The sequence below is a fragment of the Pelmatolapia mariae genome, linkage group LG15, assembly GCF_036321145.2.
Source record: "Pelmatolapia mariae isolate MD_Pm_ZW linkage group LG15, Pm_UMD_F_2, whole genome shotgun sequence".
In the NCBI taxonomy this organism is placed as follows: domain Eukaryota; kingdom Metazoa; phylum Chordata; class Actinopteri; order Cichliformes; family Cichlidae; genus Pelmatolapia; species Pelmatolapia mariae.
Genome location: NC_086240.1, coordinates 8,940,528 through 8,961,594, shown reverse-complemented (window position 1 = coordinate 8,961,594; position 21,067 = coordinate 8,940,528). Strand labels below are relative to the sequence as shown.

The 21,067-nt window shown below is 42.2% G+C and overlaps 1 pseudogene; it reads right to left on the bottom strand.

The window, feature by feature from the left end:
- Window positions 1-18,086: 18,086 nt before the first annotated feature.
- LOC134643586 (murinoglobulin-2-like) lies at window positions 18,087-20,827 on the bottom strand (annotated as a pseudogene).
- Window positions 20,828-21,067: the final 240 nt, after the last annotated feature.

Genomic DNA, 21,067 nt, shown 5'->3' with positions numbered 1-21,067 from the left:
TAGTGTCATCAGCAAACTTCACTATGGTGTTACAAGAGAACTGGAGCGGTTTGCAGTCGTGTGTAAATACGGTGAAAAGAGCTGGACTGAGAACGCAGCCCTGTGGTACTCCTGTGTTAATGGTGATAGCAGATGATGTAAGGTTGCCCACCCTGACCTTCTGTGGCCTGTTTGTGAGGAAATCCAAGATCCATGAGCAGAATGTGGTGGTTAGTCCCAGGTCATTCAGCTTGTTTACAAGTTTGTAGGGCACAATGGTGTTAAATGGCGAGCTGAAGTCTAAAATACACATATAGCACACAGATAGCATCCTAACATATGTATTGGGATGCTCCAGATGAGTAAGGCTGGTGTGAAGTGTGACTGAGACTGCATCCTCTGTTGATCTGTTCCTGCAGTGAGCAAACTGTAGGCTGTCCAGGTCAGGAGGGATGTTGGTCTTGATGTGTGAAAGAACGAGTCAAAACACTTCATGATCATTGGTGTCAGAGCGACCGGGCGACAGTCATTCAGACATTTTACTGACTGTCTTTTGGGTACAGGAATGATGGTAGTTGATGTGAGGCATGTTGGGACTGCAGCCTGCTGCAGAGACAGATTGAAGATGTTGGTGAACACCCCGCCAGCTGGTCGGCACATGACTTCAGCGTGCGTCCTGGAACCCTTTCTGGTCCTTTCATGATCTGTTCTATTTTAAACAGCTGACGCTTGTTGAGATGAAATTATTTGAAGTGCCTCAATTCTCTGCTTTATATGAACTAAAATGACACGTAACCATATATTGTAGTATTAAGTGGACACGGCCCTGAAAATAAAGGCATTGGACGACGTGTCCTTGGGGGGTAGAAGGATGTAGACTCTCGCTTGCCTGGGAGAAAGTAGATAACAGGGAACCATCTTCTAGTGGAAAGTTACTGAGACACTGTTGTTTAGACTAGAATAAGAGAGCTGGTAAAACAAACTGTTAGGGGTGTGTCACCATGTTGAGATCAGCGGCATCGTGTCATGCAGGACGCATCTCCCTTCTAGAAATAATTTTGTGAGAATAAAGTGTGAAATGGTCGACTGAGCAGTGTTTTGTCTTCCATCGGATGAAGAATCAAAAAAACTCAGTGAAGTGTTGATATTTAACACTCTTGCATTTAAGAGGAAACATTTCAGCGGGTGTTAATACGTGGAGATCCTGAATGCTGCTCTAAAAATGATCAGATTATGTTCAATATTTGTTCTCTTCCAAACCCCTGCTGTCTATTGTCAGCTTGATTGTCTACTCAAATAAAAATCAAAGTCTTCTAACATCTGTTTGTTTTTATTCAGGCACACATGTGTAACAGGGTTTCTATGCTATTACTGCCACAAATGTCAGTGCAATGGGGGAAACAGCGCCCCCTGTTGGTGTGGCCAGTTATTCGAGGCTGGCTGCAGAAATGACTGTCAGTCTGCTGAAGCTCCACCAGAGTGTGCTATACGGAGTGGTGAAGCCATTTATACTGACCCCACACTGTTATATTTCCACTCAGGAAATAAATCTGCACAGATTCTTGTGTTCTTTAAAAATACAACAACGCAGAGCTGAGGAGTTTATTTGGGCCTGTTACAGTCGGGTGAAGCACAAAGTGGTTACACATGTGACCATTTTTTGTGTGAACCTTTGAAGTACTGACTAGTGTAACTGAATATTGAGAAAGAGCCGCGTCAGTAAATCCAGAAGCTTTTTACTCTCTAAAGAAGTCTTTGTGCTGCTGCGGACGTCAGTAAATCTGACCCTAAATGTTTCAAACTCAAAGCTGATGTTTCACAGGCTGCTCTCCTTTGAATGACCTGCAGAAATCAGCAGGGTTACAACATGTGCTGAATGAAGATTCAATGAAGAGGTTACTGCTAGAAGACACGAGGTTCAGCCTGTGTTTGAAGCACAAAGGAGACGCCTACACAAACACCTCCTACAACATCCACTCTTTCCACTCTGACTGCTGTGTGTGTGGAAACACTCCAACACACACCGCTGCACATATGAACATGTGTGTGAAACAGAGCTGACATTAAACATGATGGAGGATTTATTCACAAACACACAACAACATTTACACACACATGACCTCTGCAGGACGACACATGCCTGATTTAATGATTTTCATTTACTGCTGTTTCTGTACAAAGCAACACTTTGTTTCTATTCTGAGTTACTTTGTTGGATTTCAGTCGGTTTCTGCTTTAATTCACGTTAGAATCAAATGTTTTTATATGTTTCACTTCCTGTTTGCTGAAGTGGATTTTCAGCTGTTTCCAAAACCAAAAGCTTGTTTTAAAGAGACAGTTTCACTGGGATTGAGGGAACGACGTGTTTGCAGTTTCTGTCCAACAACATCAAGCAGTTAAAGAGTTCATGTTATTAACAGCTCAGCGCTCTGCAGCAGACACAGGCTGCACTTTAAAATGAATGGGACCCTCTGCAGACCAGGTCCAGCAGGTCTTCCACAGATCCTGTTAGAAAAATGTGCTTTTCATTTGCTGCAGCCATAGAAGCTGATTTCAAATATCTCCATCATCCCAAAGAAAAACTGGTTTGCAGGCTGAGCATGAGGAGAAGGAAACTCCAAACTAGTCCAGTCATTTCCAGTGTGCAGGAATATTGATGGTCCTACTGGGAGCAGCACCAGTGTTCCACATGTTTTATAGGATAAAGGAATTCCTCTGGGTCAGTGAAAGAGAAGGCTGCAGATGAAGCTGCTTACAGCTCAGAGACCAAACACATGGACTCAATCATTAGATAGATTTAGATTATATTAGCTGAAACTTTATTTATCCCTCGGGTGGGTTCCTCCGGGAGATTCAGTTTCCACAGCAGCCACAGAAGAATGTGAGCGAGAGACTTATAAATACATATAACAGGGATAAATCTGTGAATCATTCACAGAGAGCTCGGACCAGAGTCTAGATTTGCAGGAGCAGTTTGTAAATGAATCCTTCAAATAAAAGACTCATGTGACAACATCAAGCACTTCAGTCTGTTGCTTTATGGGAAATAGAAGACACAGAAATATACACACAGTTTCCAGAGCACATTCATTTATGACTCACAATCCAAGGGTAGACAAAAAAACAAAAACAGAAAGAAATCTGTCTCCCGTCCACTTCAGATTTAGTTTGATCCTGATCTGTATCAGCAACAAGTTCAGCCTGAAGGAACTGATCCAGGCTAACCGATATTTCTTCAGCTGCAGTTCTGATCAATACAGTTTCACTCATTTCTAATATCTCAGTATCATTCAAATGGATCCAGTTTATTGTTGAATATTATTGTTGTTTATTCCAAACGAACAGGGACCAAACCAGTCAGAAGTGAGGAATTAAGGGAAATTCTCTGTTATGTTCTCCATAATATAACTGCACACTCTCTGTATGCTGATGTAAAGCTGAGGAGCCAAAGAGTTTCATTCTAGATAAATGTGGCTGCTCTGTTTATCTGTACATCACAATAAAACCTGAAACTTGAAGCTTTGCCGAGCACCAAAGTCTTTGGACTGTCACTGATATCAGTGCTGTTATTCAACTTATTTCCTGTTTTACAGGAAAATGTATTGAACATGTTAAAGAGCTGAAGCCTGACGTCACAGATGAAGCAAACAATCAGTCCAGACTGAGTTCTTCATCGTTGGTACCATTGCTTTGTTTTTAGGCAGCAGCAGTGAAACCTGAAGAAAACAAAGTGTAAATGTTGATGAAGGTTAAACTTTGCCAGCACGTCTCCTCTGCCTGCAAACGATGCAGAGAGATGTTAGTGAAGTTTAGACCTTTGACCCACAGGAAGGTTTTAAAGACACAATGATCAGGTTAGTGAAGGTGAGCATGATAAACAGAGCTGATCAGTAACTGTTCAGGTTTTTGTAAAACATATAATCAGACTGATTTATGTTTGTGTTGGATTGAAACATTTGTGAGTCCTCAGAGGTCACAGTGTGACACACTTGCATCCACTTCCTGTTTGTGTCCAACACGTCACACAGACCTGCAGCTGCCTTACAAATAAGCTTTACTGTGTTCAGGATGATGTCAGCAGGTTACAGGAGAATCCATCAGTCTGTAACTGTTGGAGGATCAACATCAGAGATTAATGACATGAAAGTGCTGACAGGTGATCTGCCAGCAGGTGTGAACAGGTGAACCTGTGAGCTTCAGATTTCTGTGTTTTCATCACTCGAGTCTGTTTAAAAAGCTGAAACTCTGATTCATTGCTGCAGTAAAACTCTGAGTATGAAAGTAAAGACGAGCTGCTTGAAGAACAGCTGGAGCTCATATTAATATTATTCTGTGTACACAGTATAATATTAATATGAGCTGTGCTTCTTATTAATATGAGGCACAGCTCATATTAATGCGAGTGCAGCCTCTACATGTACACATATGTGATCTTATTTGTTCAGTGTGAATGAGCACAGATACTGAATGCTTTCTTTCCTACATCCTACATCTAAAGGGCTCAAACAGTGAAGCTGTGAACTCTCTGCAGTCACTCCATCATCTAAAGACACTGTGGATGTGACACAGAGGGGAAACTCAGCTTTTCTTCCTGCTCTTTCTCTCGCTTCACTTTCCTGTTAAACTTTGGAAGCACAAATCAAAGACAGTCAGAGGAACTCAGCCAGACCAGCTGCTGCTCCATCTACAGGTGGAGAGCACCACCCACGTGTCTGTAGGAGAACCAGAGTCACAAAGTAACAGAGTGAAGAGCAGCAGATGAAGCACAGAGGACACAAAAAGGAAGGAAAGAAGGAAACAAGGTCCATCTGTGTCCTTTCAAACCAGCATCAAGGTTTCATATCTAATGAATATAAAGCTGGAAACACACAGTTCATACAGAAGTGATTGTATCACAATATATATCAGGAAATCATTCAGTCTTCATGGATCCACATTGATGACATGGCACAGTTACTTCCTGGTGTCACTGGTGTGTCGGGTTCCTGGTGTTCGCCCAGTGTTTGCACTTGTTTCATGTTTATTCACCTGTTCACATTTCCTGTTTTCATGTTTGCTTCCTGTGTGTTATTAGTTCAGTTCAGCTGTGTGTCCCTAATCATCATCATCATCATCAGTGTATTTAAACCCTCAGTGTCTCTCTGCTCAGCGTCATTGTTGATGTTAATGTGCTCGACTCTGTTCGTGTGTTCGCTCCAGTCGTTTCAGCTCAGCCAGTCATCCTGTGTTCCTGATAATAAACAGCAGCCTTCACCTACCTGTGAGTCCTTTCCTCACCCACACAGCAACCACTGACATGATAGGGACCACCTGCTGTGGGAACTGTTCCCAGTCGGGCATGCAAAGCGGCAGCTCTGCTTGGAAGTGTTTCCAGAAGCTGCACAGAGCCCATTTACATGCAGCCTAAGTTATGTTTGTTTTGTTGCCACATGTCCCCACATCACATGCAGCCAATCATAAAGTTACTCAAAATAGAGCCTCAAGGATTTTACATTTGCACCATTTCATTCTTGTGAAAGTTAAACTGAGTTATTAGGATAAAATCCTTTTCAAACCAGCCAAATAAACCTGCCATAAAAACAGGCATGTATCTGACTGTGTCAGCTAAGTTATTAGTTACAACTCACCCAGCTTTTTCATTGGCTGTCCTCTTACATGTGACCTTGGCTACATTTTTGCTGAGTCAGAGTTTTCTATCAGATTTCTCCACCCTGAGGTCAGGGGTCAGCTCTGTCTCCCACTCAGTACAAACCACCAGCATCACTCAGTCTGCAAGTGTCACATTAGTCGACTGGTAGTGACGGTTGTGCCGATGCAGTGGATTCACCACATGTGAACTTCCTGCAGTATTTAGACACAGATGTGCATTCAGATCCAACTGAGCCTGTCTGTGATCAGCACAACCACCACGAGCAGCCCTCTAACATCACACCTCAGCCTGTGGAATATTCACCTGTTAGTACTGAGCTGGAGAGAAACTGAGCCTGTCAGCCACAGATCACTAAACTGTTGTCCTACAGACAACTTCGCAAACACATCTGTACATCCTGTCACACATCATTTGCACCTTTGGATGAACTTTAGCAAAGGTCACGTATTAAAAACAAAAACAGCTGATAAAAAAGCTGAGTGATAACACAGACAGGTTTCAATATGTACACAAGGATCTCCACACAGAGCTACAGGAATTCATATGGACTGAAATACACACAAAACAGTTTTACTGCAACAACAGCTCCGTAAGGTAACTCCCATTCCCAGCAACACACCCACTGTGTTTAAGGTGGACTGGATGAAGAGCTGTCAATAAGAATAGACAAACAGATGAAGGTGAACGAATGCTCAGACATGTGAGATAAAGGCTCTGTGCTTGTGCTGGTAGATGTCTGGGTCTGGGCTGATGTGGTTCTGATGTACAGGTCATCCACAGACAGCTGTGCAGCACCGCGTACCTCATCACTCCAATCCTGTTTTTAATCTACAAGGAAACCAAGAAGGCTCACTGCTCTGTGCAAGCAAATATGTTTTTGAAAGGATTTCCTCAAACTACCAGTCTTTACATCTTGTACAAGCACATCAAACATTATCAGGAAATGATGCTTTTCTTCTTCTTTGAAAGCTGTGATGCTGCTTGGAGACATAATTACAAAAGTAACGTGTTCAGCAGCAGCAGCTCAGAGCTGGAAGTACAAGTGTGGCAACATGTGGCCAGAGTGGTGACAGAGTTGAACACTAACCTCTGTTATGGTGGATAACTAAAGATTAAAACTATGCTTGTGTAGTACTTATACTTATGTCGAACAAATACTTTAAAAAATATTTGTATTCGGGAACAAGAAAAACTTTATATCAAAAAGCTGATTTTCCTTATGAGACCTCAGTGCATGACTGGATGAGTGAGTGACACAGGCTGCTGCACACAGCAACAGAGAGGCCCTCTGGAGGTCAAAACACAAACTGCATGATGTCACTGTAACCACCACAGTGACAGGAAGTGTTTGTAAATGACTGAAACACTGAAATGTTTAGGCTCACTGATAGCAGTGCTGATGTGTTGATGTCAAACACTGGCTCAGGTCAGACTCCTTCATCCTTCTCCAGCGTGAGGCCGCCCTCAGACCCACAGGAACTCTGACCTTTGACCTCCTGACCCTAACCATTTTAGTCTCTTTGCATCTTTAAATGCAAATCCATCCAAACTGTAGCAGAGCAAAAGAAGCTGGAAGCTGTTCTATGAATGACGTTCATAACAGAGTTTCTGTTTCCAGCTCGGACGTGTTAAACGCTGCTGCTGTGCTACATTTGTCATTTCCTGCTTTCACTACCATCCATGTCAAAGCGCTGAAGTCATCTGATCACTTTAATGCAGTAAAACAGGAGCTGTAAGTCTGACATTTGAAATAAAGCTGCTAATCCAGCTGCTAATCCAAATGTCAATCCCTGAGCTAATCCGTGAGCTATAACAGGAAAGGGATTGAAATGAGGAGTGGAATCGCCATTTTAAAAAACTTTTAAAACATCAGGTTTTAAACATGGAATTCAAAAATGAATTTACAAATGCCAAATTTATTCTACAATTCATGATTTAAGCACAGATTTCTTTATTTCGATGCACATGGTTCTTGTGGTCCTCCATAAATTTCATATATACAATATTGTTTTTAATGAGCAGCTTCAAGTTTTCATCCTGTTCTTCTTCACTTAGACAACATCATCTTCACATTTTAATGTCTTACAATAACAAAAGATCAGAAATAATTACCGAGTCTGTAGGCATGAAACTATAGATGTACAACTTGTAGACTTGTATTACTTCTATGTTTGGAACGTGACACAGTTCAGAGTCTGAGTTAGAAGGTTTTGGCTCATAACTTATTGTTCTACCCAAGTACAGATCTAAAACCCGACATAAAGCAATAAAAGATCAAAATATTACATAATACATAATGTACATAAATAATCTATATACTTCATGTCAATGATCTGTGTGCTGGTTGAAGGACTGACATCAGCATCACGTCACCTGTGAGCAGCGAGCAGAGAACAGGTTTATATTAATAACCTCCACAGAGGTTAGCAGGTTATGATCAGATTATGAGCTGGAACTAAATGATGATTCAAGTCCATTCATCATAAATTTGAGCCTCAAATATAGAAAAATTACTTTTATCATTTCATCTTCATCTTTACACTAAAATGTCCACAAACATGTCTAACACAGGCAGCATTTATCATCGTTGAAAGCTTCAGGTGAGTGTGTCATCATGCTGTTGTCGATGGTGCAGGCGTACTGCCCCTGAAGATACTTCCTGTCAAATTTCTGTCCAGTAGAGTGATCTCTGAGACAACCAGAGAAGTGAAGAGTGGCTTTAAACCTGGAGGAGAGGAGCACCAGGGACAGAGCCAAGGTCACCACAGAGAACGGGACGCTTTCATATTCCCGTTCTGGGAGGATGAACGGGATGACGATGCGGTTCCTTCCTGGTGGTCCATGTTTAGCTGAGAGAGACTCAAAGCTTTTCCACACTCCATCATCATCATCATCTAGTGAAAGGGGGCTAACCGTGATGTTTGGGACCATCTGTGCTCCAGCTTTCTTCAGTGAGTTCCAGTGATCTGGCAGGTTCACAGGTCGATGTTTGTCATCAGGAATGGTACAGCTTTTTTTATCTTCACAGGAAAAAACTCTGTGTTGAGGCCTCAGTTTTCCTGTAGCAACACTGTATGCTAAACCAGAACTGACACAGTTCCAGGGAGAATACAGGAGCACGTCAGTGATGGTGGGCAGAGGCAGGTAACAGCTGGCTGGGATCATGAAGTCTCTGATTGAACTATGAGCCACAAAGGTGATGTGAACATCATCGCTGTGGTTCTTCTTCTCCTCCTCATCAATGTGTTTCTTCAGGAAGTCAAACATGTCTGTGAGTTTGCTGAAGGCGTCAGATTCTGAGTTTTTTCTCAGCCACTGCAGGACGACTTCATCTGTGCAGCTTCTCATTGCCAGCTTTGTCAGTCTTTTCCTTTCATCACAGCTCCTCAGTATGTCCTCTCTGTAGTGTTTAAATACAGCTAACCTCTGAAACAATTTGCTGAAACAGGAATTATAGAAAAAACATTTTAAGCACGGCAAACATTTAATCTGTCCACAGATGGATCCTGAAACAAAACACAGAGAAAATCTTCTCGTTTCATTTCACTCCTTGCTTCCAGACTTACTCCAGTTCCTCGTTTCTGTCCATCTCCTCAGGGAAGTTTGACTGTCTTTAACGTTGTCCTTCAGGTGCTTCCTGTGGTCAATAATCGACAGCATGTGGGTCAGATCTCAGGTACATAAATACAGACTCTTGGCTTGTCTTCGGTATTTTGAAAAGCTTGCAGTAAAAATGATCAGAGTTCAGTTAAAGATTATTTCGTTGCTGGGAAACAAACACTCTTTGCACACCTGTGTCCTCAACCTGAAAGAAGAAGAACGTTCCTGCATCATAGACATCGTTTATTTGTCTGATTTAAACCTGAATAAAATCCTAACAACAACTATCTGCTGTTTGTATTCATGCTTCATGCTTGGTTGGTTAAAAACTGTTGATGACATTTATACCATAATGTATGAATGTTCAGTTATGGACCAGCCTTCTCACCATGTGGACAAACTAACAAAAGAACATTTCAGAAAGACAAAAACGTCAGCTTACCTGCTCCAAAACGTCCACTCTGACCCTGTGCAGCCTGTAGAATAGAATAGAATAGAACAGGATAGACCTTTAGTCGTGGCACGCTAAAGGTCTGGTATGAAAGTACCTGGAAAGACACCAAATGAAAGTAAAACCTGAGCGGGGATTCCCCAAATGTGAAAACAAAAGTAAAAATATGACTCAGTAAAAAGAGCCCAGCAGGAGCTGCAGTCACATTCATGAACATGAAGTCGGGCCTCTACACCAACATGACCGTATGGATTTCATATGCCCATCACTGGTGGATTTAATAGCCCTTCCCACAGCCACAGGTGTCAGTGGCTCCAACTTCAGGGCCCACACCTTTGTGACTAACCCACAGCTGTTTGCTTCATCTTATTTCTGTTTCATGTGGTTCTTTGTTTTCTGCTTTGGCTGTGAGAAGCAGATTTTTTGTGAAAACATTATATACAGATGCTGCTATAAGTTTGTTTACAACAACCACAGCTCTCTCCCACAGCGTGTCTGTGTCCTGTCTTCCTCACCCAACCGCCAGCTGGTTGCGGCAGATGCCCCCCCCCCTCCCTGAGTCTTCCTGTTAAAAGGGAGTTTTTCCTTCAAACTGTCTCCAAAGTGCTTGCTCATAGGGGGTCATATGATTGTTGGGTTTTTCTCTGTATGTATTATTATTATTGTAGGGTCTACCTTACAGTATAAAGCACCTGTTGTGATTTGATGCTGTAGAAATAAAATAAAATTACATCTTTATTCTTTCTCTTCTTTTATAATTAAAAAAAAATTAAAACAAAGATGATGCAGTCAGCCATGTTCCCCATGTCCTGTTTTATTAGGAGCAATAAAAAAGCTGAGGCGTCGCCCTGAAGGCTGACCTTTGTGTTCATGTATTCTGTCATGGTCCTGGGTTGGTGACCCGGTGTTTTTGGTTTTCGTACTTTTACTTGTGACATTGTTTTGTATTATGACTGTTGTGTTTGGGTTTCCTAGGGTTTAGTTTGTGCTCCCTCTGTTTGGTGTCATCCCTGCTGTGGATCCCCTCTAGTGTAGTCAAGTCTCTGTGTTTAACCCAAGTCTCTGAGTCTGTGTCTTTGTGTGTGGGTATGTTTTTCCTGTTTTACTTTGAAGGTCCGTGTTCACTTTATGTTTCCCTGTCCCGTCATGTCTGATTACTCCCGGCTATGCCCTCCTTCTGTGTCTTTAAACCTTGTGTCTGCCTCTGTTAGTTGCTGGTTTGTCTGTGTATCTCCCTCCATCGTCTCTGGGTGTCTCTCCATGTCTCACTGCATCTCCGTGTGTGTCTCTAGGTTTTAGGTTTGTTTTCTATGCTTAGTTTTCCCAGTTTAGGTTTTACTCAGTTCTGCTTTTCACCACTCTCGCCTTTGTTGTTTGAGCACACTCCTTCAATAAAGCTTCCTCACTTCAGTAATGTCTGCATCCTGGGTCCTTTAATAATTTACACACTGCTTGGCGCGCAATCTGTGACAGGAACAGCTGTAAATGATTTGCAGGTCTGTGTGTCTGCTTCATGAGTCAAAAACCTTTGTGTGTCTTCGGTTCATAGCACCTCTGTGAGCAGCCACAGCTCAGGTTGATGTTCGAGTCAAGTCAGGATACAGAGGTCATGAACTTTTACCACCACCAGATATCACTGGAGCTAAAACCTGAGTCAGTTCTCTAACCTGGAACAGCAGGCAGAGCCACTTTCTTATCTGAGCACATTTTCATTTATGTCACGTGTCTGTGAGACTTTGGAGCATAAAACAGATTTAAAGCACCTGATTTACGGAAAGAAAGAAGTTTTCATGTGCTGATGTGTTCTAACATAATGCTTCTTTACTGATATGTAAGCATCAGATATGTAAATAAAACCTGGGAGGTTTTATTTAAAACTCAATTTATGCCTGGACTGGCTCTAATCTTCCTTTAGGAAACAAGCTTAGTTTAGTACTATTTTATACCTTGTATAGCAGATTTCTGTAATCACCATCAATAAAGACTTCAAGGAGATGGTAGGGATGTCAGAGCCGTATTGACCTGATCAATATGGAAGTTCATGTTTCTTTGATTTGATCAGTTTTTAAAAGCGTTTTTTTCTCTGTTGTCAGCTTGGCTATCTCTATTCACAGCTTACCCATAGACCAACAGAACGTCCAAGCCATCGCACAGTGGCTGCAACCCACCAGCCTTAAACAAATGCTTAGGTTTCGATCATTTCTATTGGCATTTCTGGGAGCAAAAGATCCTTTTCTCATCTGGACCATCTGAACTTAATACATCACATTTTCAGTGAAATCTGATCCTGATTCACATCAGAAAGAAGAAGTTTAAATACATTAAAAAGTGGTTTCTAACATTTATTATAGATCTAACTGATAACTGACTGATAGAAACAGAAGAATATTCAGAATTGTACTCTGACAACACTTTGAGATGTGTGAATAATATATGGATTAAATGCAAATTCTAATACGTCACTTAAAATTGAACAAAATCAGATCGTCTTTATATTTGAAATATATAATATATATGGATACTATTATTATGAATACTAATAATAGTAAATGATGGTGATAACCATATTAAGTGAAGGGGCTCTCCTCTCGTGGTTTTCTGTATCACACAGACCACAACAACACAAAGCATCACCTGCAGACCGCTGAGCAGGATCCACCTGACTCTGTAGGAGGTGGAGTAAACCCCAAAGGGCTCTCTGTAGATCAGAATAGTTTTTCTGCTGACAAACACTGAAAAAAGTAAGAATAAACACACCAATACTCTCCTGCATCGTCCAGTGAGACATTAGAGAATACCAGGATGTCACTGGAGCGAGTGATTCTGCTTTGATCATATTAACCCCAATTCTTTTGTCCCCATGATAGAACAGAGAAAACCCGACTCATAGTGGTCCAAACATTTTATATTCCTTTTTATTCAATCATCTTCCAGAAGAGAGATACCCCTACACAGCCCAAACGCCAGTTGCAGGATCTCTGCCCAATAATACACAAGCAGTTATTTTATATCATCAGGGTATTATTTATGACGCACCCTCATGCGTCAAAGCAGATTCAATACATGCAAGTTACAAAACCACAAATGTTCTGTCAGCAACTTGTGACACAGTCAGAAAAGAACATTCTCTCAGTCTCCACGGCAGGTGCTTCCTGACGTGCACACTATACAGAGGAAACAAAGACATGTTAGAAGTATACTTCCTGACTTATTCTGAGTCATCTGTTACCAAGCAAACTCAAACGCAGCAGGTTGCTGAATACACTCAGGCCTTTGCTCAGCTACTATTTTACTGTAAGATTAACCTTCTAAACTCCACGTCACTTACACTCTGCTTAGTTTCACTTTCTGGGTGCAAAAGCATGCTCTGCAGAAGCCTGCAGTTTCCTGTCAAGACTCTTGGCACAGACTGTACTCAGAGTTGGGCCTTTCTTATATAACCCAATATAATCAGCATATAAGCATTTAAGATTATAAATTTAAACTCAACAGTTTAAAGTGGTTATAACTTCACCTGTAATAAAGGCTAATTGGGTGCCGATATGTTTAAACGTCTGAATGCAATATCAATGTTGTAGATTATATTATTAATGGTAATGATGATGGTTATGAACAGTAGCAGTAAAATGAGTCAAAGGAAGCCCATCTTCTCCCAAAGCGGTGGCTGTTCATGACTGAAGGGACACAGTCCACACCAAGGTACTCTCTCTGAGTGATAGACGGACTTTGTTTTTTTGGTCAAATCAATAAAGTGAGTGCTCACACACTGCTGATGTTTCATCACCGGGCAGATGTAAAATGTTTGTGACGTGTTGAATACATGCAGAAGTGATGTGTTTTTCACCTCCAAGAAACTTTCTTCTAAATTGTTCAACTGTCTGCCATCTATAATCCAGTGTTGAGATCCCTTTCCAGACACCTTAATGCGCACTCACATCCTGGGCCATCTGACCTCAGGAAATCACATGATAGGGTGGGGCCAGGTTTCATAATGAGCTCACCTGAAACTCTGGCTGATTGGGACCCACACCCGCTTTCACAGCTTGGCTCATGTGATTAGGTAGAGGATCATCAGGGGGTCCTTTGTCCCTCTTTGGGGGGATACTCCCACTGGGTTTAAATCTGGGACTCTCCACACTGACCCTTAGAACTGAAGAAGCTTCTCGGATGAGAGGTGAAACGTCTTCAAGCAACTTCAAGAAGTCCAGACGCTTTTCTTTCCAAGCTCCTTAGACTACAATGTCTGTCATTAAAATCCTCACACAGACTTAAAAAGGCGACATTAAGATTCAAATAAATGAATGAAGCTTCAGCTGAGAGCTTCATGCAGTCATCATCAGCAGTTCATAGCAGTCACAGCTCTTTATTACGCAGCTTTGCAGGAATTAAAGTGACTGAAGTGTCCGAGTTTGTGTGAGAAGCTGCTTTATGGACAGCTGTAGACACTTCTTTATTATTTATTCATAAATCAAACACACAGGTTTGTCTGTAGATGATTTAAAGTGTATCGTTGTGCAGTTAAAGCTGTTTGTGTGACGCCCTGACCTGAAACAGCCAATCAGATCCATCAGAGAGAGAGCAGGAAGTGTTGTGTTTGTGACAGAACAAGGAAACAGTGATAATGATGAACATAAACATCCTCTGATGACGTGTTTGTGTTTCCTGTTACAGTAACACTTGTTCATCTGTTGCTCTCCTACACTTTCATATAAATAAAGGAGAAAAAGTCCATTTAGTTTCATTTCCTAAAGCTCAGAGTTACACTTCACATTCCTGCAGTCACATCAAAAAGCTTCACTTTGGTCCAACATCTACATCTTAACATGAAACACAGAGAGACTGCAGAACATCTGGAACACCTGCACTTTGACCCAAACTGTTACAGCCAGAATATTTTCTACATATTTCAGACATGAATCAAAGTGAAAGCAGAGAAACTGGAATGAATCAGGTGTTGTAGAAGATGGAGAAACAGGTTGGAGAGAGGATGCTGCTCCTTCTTTGAGATCAAACATGTGGTGTTGTTCACGTGCTGTCAGCGTGATGCAAAGAAACCATGGAAACAAAGTGTGAAATCAGTCCAAAGTAACAGAGTGAAGAGCAGAAGATGAAGCACAGAGGACACAAAAAGGAAGGAAAGAAGGAAACAAGGTCCATCTGTGTCCTTTCAAACAAACAAGCATCAACGTCCAGGACTGAAACATGACTCCACATATTTATACACATATTTATTTAATGAGAATAAAACAAGAATATTTATAATCCATCAGCAACAATCAGGCCTGGGATCGTCCTGGTTACAAACAGGATCCAGGATTGGGACACTCAGGTGGATCCTGCAGGGTCTGGTTCAGGAAAAGGTGGAGACCAACAGAAACAGTTTTAGTAGAAAGGTATGATTTCATTTATTTGAAGAGATCAGAGCATTATTCTGATTATTAAGCTTAAGTCAAATATACTAATGTGCACGGCGCCGTGACACTTAATGATCTGTTATTGTACATTTGTCACACGTGTGTATTTGTTGTTGTATTGTTGCTCCCATGATGCATCACATGGGACCATCACACTACCACCACCATATGTGACTGTTGCTATGAGGCTCCTTTCCATTGATGCTGTGTTAGTTTCAGATGTAACAGGACTCAAAGCTGTCAGAAAGCTTTTGTCTCATCAGTTCACAGAGTCTTCCTTGGGCCTCAACATTGGCAATGTGTTTGCTGAGGATGTACATTTGAGTGATCATAACTGTATCTTTGTTTAACTTAATTTTAGCTCTAAACAAACGCCTGTGAAGTTAAAAACTCATAGACGCATAATAACTGAGACTACTGCTGAGAGGTTCTCCATCATGTTTGATAGGTCTCTACTTTTTACCGTATACGATGTAAATGTTCTTATTCAGTCTTTTAATAGGGAATGCACATCCATTTTGGATCAAGTGGCACCTATTAAAACAAGCTCGGCTTTACAAAAGAAGACATGCCCTTGGATAAATGAGTCTTAAATTTAAGGAGAATATGCCGCAAAATAGAACAACTATGGATAAAAACCAAACTTGACGTACACAGGCTCCATTTTCGAGATCTCATGCTCTCGAATGACACGGTGAGAACTGTTAGATCAGAATATTTTTCTAGACTCATAACAAAAAACAAGAGAAATCTCAAGTTTCTTTTTGACAAAGTTAGTGCTATTGTCTCCCCAGATGTGGTACCTTTAGATGTACACTCTAAGGTAGATAGTAATAAACTCCTCCGATTTTTTGTTGATAAGATAAACGACATAAATGCTAAAATCTCCCCAAAGCTTTCTTGTTCTCCGAGTCAGGCACTCCATTTGTACTCCTGGTCGACTTTTACAGCTGTAACATATGATGAAATAGCAGCCCTGGTTGACAAAATCAAGCCGTCTTCAAGCCCCTCAGACATTATCCCCACTAAGCTTTTTATTAATGCCTTTGACATCATTGGTCCCTGGGTTGTGAACCTTTTTAATGTTTCTCTTCAGACTGGGGTGTTCTCCAGCGTTTTTAAACATGCCGTTGTGGAACCAAGGCTCAAAAAACCCAACCTGGACCCAACACTACTAAAATTTAAGACCTATCTCCAAACTCCCATTTATGTCAAAACTCCTTGAGAAGGTGGTAGCTGTCCACCTCACGGCATACTTGGAGAAATATAACATCCATAACCGTTTTCAATCTGGGTTCCGTAAATTGCATTCCACTGAGACAGCACCACTGAAAGTCACTAATGATATTATGAAGTCAGCAGACTCCGGAGAATACACAGTCCTAGTCTTGTTAGACCTTACCTCAGCCTTTGATACAGCCAACCATACCATCCTGATAAACAGACTGAGAGACCTGGTTGGGATGTCTGGCTCTTTTCTAGACTGGTTTTCATCTTATCTATCTGAAAGGAGTTTTAGTGTGTCTGCAAACCAGATCATGTCGGAATCTACAGAGCTGCTGTGTGGAGTTCCTCAGGGCTCTGTGCTGGGACCTATTCTGTTTTTAATATACATTCCTCCTTTAAGTCAGATAATACAGCAGTTTCCTGAAGTGCTGAAGCTCATAAGCTCTCCAATCTGATTGACTGTTTAACCAACATTAAACAATGGTTGAACAATAATTGCTTACAGCTAAACCCGGCCAAAACAGAGACTTTGATTGTTGCACCAGGCAGTGCAATACCTGATATTAAACGGCGACTGGGTGACTTAGGTTCCTCACAGAAACATAACCTTAGAAACCTGGGTGTGATTTTTGATGAAGCTTTTTCTTTGGAGGGACATTTAAATCAGACAGTAAGAACCTGCTTTTTTCACTTGAGGAACATTTCTAAACTTGGATCCATCGTGTCAACAAGTGAACTCGAGATGATAATATATGCTTTTATCTCTACAAGACTTGACTACTGTAACAGCCTGTTTACTTGTCTAAACATGAAAGGGTTAGCCCGCCTACAGGTTGTTCAAAACTCTGCAGCGAGGCTACTGACCCGCTCGAACAAGGGAGCTCATATGACCCCTGTTTTAAAGTCGCTGCACTGGCTACCAATCAGATTCAGGTTCCATTTTAGAATTCGAGTTTTAACTTTTAGAGCATTACAGGGACAGCCCTCCCCTGTCTGTGAAAGGTGCTATATAAATAAACTTTACTTACTTACTTACTTACTCTTTCCCAAACGGGATCATCAACATGTTGTTGGACAATGTGAGACCATCCTTTGTGTTCTTCTTGGTCTGCAGTGGTTTTCTCCTTGGACTCATCCATGGATTCTCTTTCTTATTGTTCAATGATGACCTTAACTGAGGCCTGCAGGTCTTTCATGTTGTTCTGGGCTCTTTGTGAGCTCCTGGATGTCGATGTGCTCTTGGAGTCATGTTGGTGCCACTGGCTCCTGGGAAGGTTCCCACTGTTCCCCACTTTCAGCATTTGTGTCTAATGGCTCTCAGCGTGGTTCAACAGAGTCCCAAAGCCTTAGAAATGGCTTTGAACCCTGTGCAGACTGACAGCTGTGACTGTCAGCTGATTGTGTAGATGGTGGCATTATGTGTTGCTGTTTGACATCTTTCAGCCTCTTTCTCACACGGGTTCTGTAGAAGTTGATGAGTCTGTTGATCCAACAGGTCTTCTAGTAATCAGGCTGAGTGTGTTTGTCAAACTCAGCTTTAGAAACAAATGTGCTTCATCACAGTTCATTCATGATTGAAGCAGAGGGGCAGTTATTTTTGCACACAGCTCAGGTAGGTTGGGATCACCTTTGTGCCTTAATCAATGACATCATTTATTTACTTGTGTTATCTTTGTCTAACAGGAACATTTGTGTGATAAAAACAGTGAGAAATGACTGAGTGAAAAGACTTTTCCACACCACTGTGTGTGATCATTGGGAGAGTTCACTTATCTGCAATGAGAGGTGTGATCAACACGAGTGCACGAGTGTCACATGACTCACAGCTGTGCATGCAGTGGCAAAAGGCTGAGTGTGTGCCATCAGTCTGTACTCAGTCCTCACTCTGAGCCTCTTCCTGCTGCTTCATGAGAGCAGAGCTGAACTTCCTGCTGTGGGAGAGACGAGGAGGATCCTGGTGCAAGAAGCACAAATGATGCAGTTTGTTTCCTGTTTACACTCAAAGTGACTAAAACCAGATTTATGAAAGTGTCATTTCTCTGTGTCACTGATGGAAACATCAGCTTGTATGAACTGTTCAGTCTGATGGATCCTCTGAAGTGTGTCAGTGAGCTGTTGGAGTAAAGCTTAGTCAGACTTGGACCTGGTTGGTAGTCGTCATAGATCTGGACCACGGCTGGCTTCAGGTCGTCCACTGGGAGCTCCTGGATGATCTCTGTGGTTGATGGTGTGTTCTTTGATAACTGGACGAGACAGAAACAATCGCAGACACAGTTTGTACCAAAGATCATCATCTGGTGTCCCCACTGTGGACGTCTCTGACCTCCTCTAAGGACACCAGAACAGGATCTACCTTTGGTTCAACACGACTCACCAGGAGGCCACATTTGAGCTGTGAGGAGATGACATCATCACAGTGATCGCATGACGTGTTGGTAGAGTCTGTCTAATGACTCACACTCTGGGGAACATCCAGGGCCACCATGTTTGTAGTTTTCTCCTTCCCACTGTAGCTGTGTTTGAACAGTGTGTGCACACATGCTCTTCATCACCCACAGTGACTCCACGCTGGTACAGACTCTCCTCTAACCTGTCACATACTTACAGGGATGGATTTCCACAGTCAGTCTGGCTCTGGCAAATCCACCTGTGGGCTCCACCTCTGTGTGGACTTTCACACTGAGAGTGGGGACATCAGCAGGTGTTGGGATGTTGTAGGTGCACAAATCTGGGAAACAAACAGAACGAATCACAGCTCAGTGCAGCGTGCTGTCACTTTTCTACAGTTTTATATTTATGTCTCTATATTTATCTCTTTATCTTAATATTTATCATCTGTGTTTCTCATTTTCTATCAGTGCTTGATGTTTGTTGTGTGTTTGCTGCTCCGACAGCTCAGTTTCCCTCTGGGATGAAGAAAGTTTCTCTGATTCTCATGTAGACACAAAGTGACTTTATTGATTTTTAATTTAGTGTAAACAGAATTGTACTGTGTGCAGTTCTTACTGTCAGCTCTAATGTTGTCTATGAAACACATTGATTACATGTGAAAATGCTTCTTTAGCGTTTTATAAGTACAAAGAAACAAAGAAAGCCTGTTTGACACCAACCAGGACCTGGTCACATGATGCTGTCACTGAGCTGCACTGAAGCAGCTTCACCTCCAGCCTGTGTTTTCCTGACACGTCCTGCAGCGCCTCCTCCTGGTGGAGCAGTTTGTTGCCCTCATCAAATGTCAGCTGACTGCTGGAGCCTGAACTGTCCCTGTGCTCCACCCTTCAGGACTGAACACCAGAGTGGAGCAGAGAGCCTGAAGAGCCTCCACTGTGTCCTACAGGATGGATTCATGTTGACATGAAGTTCAAACTGCCTGTGTCACTTCAACACACTCTCACAAAGAGTTTCTAACCTTCACTTCCTGGTTAAATAAAGGGTAAACAGGTTAAATCTGTTTAACAGAGATGATCTCAGAGAAACAAAGTAGAGAAATCACAGGTAGAAACTTACAGACTGCAGCTGAGCTGTTATTTACAGGCTGTTACGTGTAGTTGGTGCACAGAAGGCTGTTCTGTTAAAACAACACAATTTTAGACCAAAGTCAATTTCATCTTGTAAATAAAGAATAAAAACATCCTGCCTGCTAAAACAAGTCTGCATATCTGAGGGAAAAGCAACAACGTGAAAGCTTCAGGATCATTTCTTCTGATTTGGTCCAAGACTGTAGATGAACTCAAAGATGAGCTTCATGCTGTTCGGGTGGTGTCGTACCTGAGTGGAGGAGAAGCCTCCGTAATAGTTCTGCTGCCCAGTCAGCCACCTGGTAATACCAGAGGCATATCCCAGATCCTCAGCAGTCGGGGAGGCGCTGAGTTTGGCCAACAGCACATAAGAACTGATCTCCACTGACAGGGAGGCTGATGTTTCTGCTGCTGTCTGAGACCAGCAGAGGAAACCTCCTACAAACACAATAACAGTCACAGTGATGCTAATAAAGCCTGAATGATGTCCTGCTAAAGGATGACTCACCTTCCCTCACTGCAACTGTGTCTAAGTGCTGCAGAAGGTGAGCTCGGGTCTCCACGTCTCCTGCAGGGTGAACACAGAGGCCAGCAGAGCTGTAGCTGCTGCTCAGGTCACTGAGAGACTCCTGAGACAAGCCAGGCTCTGGATCCTCACAGGATCCTTTAAAAGATCACAACAAAGAACTTTAACACTAGATTTACTATCCTGCGCAAATTTGCGTAACTTCCCTAAACCCAACACCCCCTAGAATTACTGGCTTTTTTATTTTCTGGTGCAAGTCCCGAGGTGTTAAGCACCCCTGCTGAGATTTTCACAGGTCGTCAGCTTGTTTCTCCTACAGCTTTTGTTGTGCAAACCACCCATTATCCTTGAGGCCTGGCACATTTGCATTTGCTCACTCAGAGTTTCTCAGATCCAAGGCAGGCCAAACCTCTGTGTTACAACTTTCAGAAATGCCTGGTAGAAATGCTTCAACTTACTCATGAGATTTTGACCACATTTCTTGCGGAAGTCACAACTATACTGAATGCACGACCGTTGTTGCCAGCTGCAAGAAATGCTGTTCCCTACCAAGGTTCGTTGTCCATTCACACAGTATATTGCAACCAAGCCAGACAAATTTGGGATCAAGTTCTGGATGGCCACGGATTTGGACACCAAATATGTCTGCAGTGCATCTCCTTACTTGGGAAAGGACCCCAGTCGTCAGAAGGGAGAGAGGCT